This window comes from Ascaphus truei, unplaced genomic scaffold (genome assembly GCF_040206685.1).
Source record: "Ascaphus truei isolate aAscTru1 unplaced genomic scaffold, aAscTru1.hap1 HAP1_SCAFFOLD_565, whole genome shotgun sequence".
NCBI lineage: Eukaryota > Metazoa > Chordata > Amphibia > Anura > Ascaphidae > Ascaphus > Ascaphus truei.
In genome coordinates this window covers 23,709-29,635 of record NW_027456897.1, presented here as the reverse complement: position 1 = coordinate 29,635, position 5,927 = coordinate 23,709, and positions in this window count along the sequence as shown.

Genomic DNA, 5,927 nt, shown 5'->3' with positions numbered 1-5,927 from the left:
ACTTCCCACCGGTATCAGGCAATTAACAATATCCTGGCCACCCTAACATCTAGGGTATCTTAGGCTTTTCAACTCTGAATTTCTCATAGACAATGGAGCACCAACTCAGCAGGGTGCCTTTTGAAGTTCGGAGATGAAAAATCCCTCAGCTCATTCATCCATAACATATGGGCATGTTATTGGATTCTGTACAGGAAAGGTTTCCTGCCTGTACATTTTAAAACACCATTGCAATACAGTTTATTCATAAATGTATTTTCTGCTTGTGCAACAATTATAAACTTTACATGTATGTTTAAGGTTTCTTTTTACCTAGCTGCAGTCCAAAAATTTGAGTGCTAGCTCTTTCCTAACGCACGTTATCCACTTAATTGAACAGGCTCTGTGATGTGGGTTGAGGCTTGACCTATACTCGGTCTGGGTTACATGCCGGCATACAATGTATCCGTGCTGGCTTTGATCCGTAACCGCAGACACACACCAACAATTTCAGCTTAAGTGGTTAAGGAGCCCTGTGCAAGTTTGTCTTCAAATTAAGAGCGGAACAAGGCAGGGCTGTCCGCTCTCCCCCCTCCGCTTTGCATTGTGTATGGAGCCCCTGGCGGCTCGGATACGCGATAGCAAATATATCACAGGTATTTTCATTAGAAGCCAGTCGCATAAAGTGACACTGTATGCGGATGATGTGTTCCTGACAATATCTAAATCCCTTACTTCTCTATCGAACCTGTTCGACTTGTTGGGGAGATTCAATAAGATCTCCAGATTCAAAATTAACCAATCTAAATCAGACGCTATGAACATCAATTTACCCAAACCCCTGGAGAAGCTGATCACCCTCAACTTCAATTTTAACTGGCAGCAGAAGGAAATCAAATACCTAGGCGTTAATGTAGCCAAGGTATCCAAATTGCTGTATCAAGCAAACTACCCCAAATTGATGCAAACCCTGAGAGGGGACATTTGGAGATGGGCCACTTACACAATTTCTTGGATAGGGAAGATTCACTGCGTCAAAATGAATCTGCTCCCGCGCCTTCTCTACCTTTACCAAACCCTCCCGGTGCCTTTAAGGTTGAAGGAAACCCTCTCACTCCAATCTTAGATAGATAAATTTATCTGGGGAGGGAAGAAGGCGAAAGTGGGAAAACAGATCATGTGCAGGCAGACAGGGGCAGGTGGGCTAGCGGTACCTTGCTTGTTGTGCTATTACAAGGCGGCCCAATTATGCCAAATTGGGCAATGGCACACTACTCCGGACTCGAAAAGATGGGTCGCTTTAGAAGGGGAACTATGCTCCCCTGTAGAGCTGGAACATTTAATTTGGCTCCCCAAAAAGGTGCGGTTAGGCGCCAAAATTCCGCTATCCTCAATGACCAACTCGCTCTCGGTGTGGGAGCTCACCAGGCTTAAATGTAAATTGACCCATAAATTATCAGGAATAACCCCACTGTGGAGAAATCCATCATTTGCTCCAGGTCTGTCACGGGTGGAATTTTCTACCTGGCAACACAAACACATTAATAGACTAGTGGATCTGAAGGGCAGAAGAGGCATACAAACTTTTGATCTACTTAAATCTAGCAAAAAATATCCCCAATGGGGAGTTCTTTAGATACCTCCAGATAAGAGCATTTTATCAGACATTTCAGCCCCAAACCCAATTAACGAAATTTGAAAAGCTCTGTCGATCAGGGACATCCACAAAGGGACTTACTGTATATCACAGATGTACAAGGAGGTGACCAGTTCGGGCTCAACCGTGATGGAAAAGTCATGGTACATGACTAAATGGGAGACTGACCTAGGGGAGGAATTGGACTTAGAGGAGTGGACAAAAATTGTCTTGGCAGCTTCCAAAAGCTCCATATGCACGACCTTAAGGAAGAACGCATATAAAGTTATGATGTGGTGGTACCACACCCCCATAAAATTGGACAAATATCTGCCAAGTTACTCCCCATTGTGTCCAAGACAATGTGGACAGCAAGCAGACCTGTTGCACATGCTGTGCTCTTGCCCCAAAATCGCCTCGGTCTGGGACTCAATTTAAGATTGGCTAAACAGAATCCTAGAAACGCACATCCGGTTAGATCCATGGTTGTTTCTCCTCAACAGGCTACATCCGGGCCTCTCCAAAAAGAAGAATAAGTTAGTGGCGCACTTTGCAACAGCGGTACGCGGGGAGATCGCAGCATGCTGGAAACAGAATGAGATCCCCATAATTGCTAAATTTCGGATTAGAATTTGGACAGTTTGCCAGATGGAGAAATTGACAAGTTTGGTCAATGACACTGGTGCAAATTATCTAAAAGTCTGGTCGCCATGATTGGCCCCGACAGATACACCGGGGGTGGAAAGGTCCACGATATGGCAATAATAAGAGCATGTGCGTTCTCCCTTGATGACGTTGCGCTGGGACGAATTGACTGGACAGGTTACGGAGCCGCAGACACAGTTAGACAAAAACATACGGACGAGACATCTGGAGGGAACCCGACCACCTCAAAAGCAGTGACCACTGGACACGGAGCATCCAACGGTACCACGGCAGGAGGACCCCCCCGATTAAATCACACCTTTTTCTCCCCTAGTTTGTGGTTTGTGTTTTTGTCTGTTTGTCTGTCTGTCTACCCTGTTTGTCTTGTATTCACCTGTTGAGAGTGTTTATACATGGATAACTACTACCAGGTTGTAACTGTTCTTTATTGCAATTGTATGCTATGCATGTACACCATGCAAGTAATTAATACAATTCAAGTTGAAAACAAAATGGGAGGATACTCTCTCTAAATGCTCGAAGGAGCTAATGATACTGCTGATAGAATATGAAACGAAAAACATGGCAGCAGTAAGTAGTGAGCTAGGTACAGATTTGAAATCTCTAGCACAATGGCAAGAGAATACAGAGTATCAGGATCTAGATACTAAACTAAAAAAGAACATTGAGAAATTTACTAATGATACAGTATAAAAGAGAGGTAACAAAAGAAGTTTCGCCGGGACAAAATATATAGGATTAATACCAAAAAGGACTATGTAGAACCACATGATTCCTCCACAGACTGGGATAATTCAGCCTCAGAGGGGGGTAGTGGGATCACAGGTACTCACCAATCTGTACCTAGTGGGTCGCAGGAAGCTAGAGAAAATAGGAGACAGGATTTTTTAGTCCTACAAAGATTTGAGGGAGATTTTTCAAGAGAAAGAGATTTAGAACTAGAAGGGGCCAGAGAGCTCAGAAACAGAGAAATTCGGGGCTACAGATGGAGAGGGAGAGGCAGGGGCAGGAGGAGGAATCGACAGTGACCATGAACAATGAACTACAGGTAGTTAACCTAACATCTAAGATTCTAACCACCAGTCAACTGTCTGTCCTCAAAAAAGGTTTATCATTCACACCTGCATGCAATATGAATTTGTTTGAGTGGGTAAAAGATGTGAACCTTTTTGGCAGGAAACTAGCCCTTCACAAATTGCATAAGAAACTAGACCAATCCCTCCTCTCCCCTGATGAATTAGCCAACTTAACCGACCTATTGGCCTATGCTGAAAACTGCGAGAATGGCCATTCTTAGAATTCGCCAGACTTAGAACTCTCCATTTTTTTGGTGGATTCCCCTCGCCGTATGCAGGAAAGTGCGCATATCTGGGAGAGGAATCCGGCAGAGAGATGGCGAGCCTTGGCGAGAAGGGCTCCGCTGGCGAGATCTGTCAGCAGAGAGCGAGATCCGCCTCTCTCTGCACAAATCGCGCCGGCAAATATTTTTTTTTTTACATATTAATATTGTAGATGTTCAGGGGGTCTCCGGAGATGAACTGCGTTGGTTTTATGTCTGGGGATCCCCTGCTTCCCGAGATACAGGCCCCGTTATGAGGTGCCGGTATCTCCAATGCATGGAGATAGCACGATCACGTGACGCGGGACATTTCCATTCATAGGAGATACCGGCACCCCATAAAGGTGCTGTATCTCGGGAAGCAGGGGGTCCCCGGACATAAAACTAACACGGTTCATGTCCAGAGACCCTCTGCACATGTATTAATAAAAATACAGTAATGCTGCTTCATTACCTTAGCGGCTATCCGTTAAGGCAATGAAGGGGTTAAGTGATAGTAGCATGTTTATTGGGGACAATTGCCCCCAATAAACATTGCAATACACAACACAATCAACATCTGTGCCCCCAACAACCCCTATACCCCCCTTATATACATAACCCATAGTTTTTTTTTAGCACATGAATGGTACTATAGGCTGGCGGTGGCCCTTGGGTGTTCCCCGCAGGTGTCTCCGCTTGCCTGCAGTATCAAGTCTGTGCCCCCAAAAAATTATTAAAAAACACAAATACTTTTACATAAATACACCAACTACCCACCCCCGTGAGGCATAACCACCATCACCCATAGACACCGGGAGGCCTACCCTACCTCCCTTGGGGACAATACCCCCTACCCCCAATACCCACATTCAAAACAATACACACACCCGCAATAAACATAAAAATTATTAATAAACTATACATAACCCACCCACACCATATAGCAAATATATTGTGGTGTTACTTAACCCCTTAATAAACAACGGTTAATAAGCGCTAAAGTTATTAATGGGTTAAGCCACCCTGCACCCATTCATTTGTAGAGTGGCTTCATTCACATTATAAATATATATATATATATATATATATATATATATTGGCCCAAGCAGCACACGTTTGGTACTAGGTGGCGAGTAGATTTTTTTGTGTGGCGAGTAGATTTTTTGGTGGTTTGTCGACCACTATATAAATATATATATATATTTATATAGTGGTCGACAAACCACTAAAAAATCTACTCGCCACACAAAAAAATCTACTCGCCACCTAGTACCAAACGTGTGCTGCTTAGGCCAATATATATATATATATATATTTATAATGTGAATGAAGCCACTCTACAAATGAATGGGTGCAGGGTGGCTTAACCCATTAATAACTTTAGCGCTTATTAACCGTTGTTTATTAAGGGGTTAAGTAACACCACAATATATTTGCTATATGGTGTGGGTGGGTTATGTATAGTTTATTAATAATTTTTATGTTTATTGCGGGTGTGTGTATTGTTTTGAATGTGGGTATTGGGGGTAGGGGGTATTGTCCCCAAGGGAGGTAGGGTAGGCCTCCCGGTGTCTATGGGTGATGGTGGTTATGCCTCACGGGGGTGGGTAGTTGGTGTATTTATGTAAAAGTATTTGTGTTTTTTAATAATTTTTTGGGGGCACAGACTTGATTGTGTACATGATGGAAATATTATTTGCATCATGTACAAATTGTTCAATTGTTTGTTGTATTGCAATTTGCAATTTACTGGTTTGGATAGGTGTTTGCTGTATTCTTTTATGATGTGTTTTAATTTTCATTTGGCTTTGTTTTTAATTTGGCAGTGATGTTGTCAATTTGAGATCGAATGTTTTCAATTGGTACATGGCTATCCTTTACCATTTCTTTGTAGATTTCTTAATCATACATATATTTTAAATATATATATATATATATATATATATATATATATATATATATATATATATATATATATATATACAGTGTTCGACAAACCTATACATTTGCCCGCTCCGGGCGAGTGGATTTAACATCGTGGCGAGCTCCTATTGGCCCAAGCAGCACACGTTTGGTACTAGGTGGCGAGTAGATTTTTTTTGTGTGGCGTGTAGATTTTTTGGTGGTTTGTCGACCACTATATAAATATATATATATATTTATATAGTGGTTGACAAACCACCAAAAAATCTACTCGCCACACAAAAAAATCTACTCGCCACCTAGTACCAAACGTGTGCTGCTTGGGCCAATAGGAGCTCGCCACGATGTTAAATCCACTCGCCCGGAGCGAGCAAATGTATAGGTTTGTCGAACACTGTATAT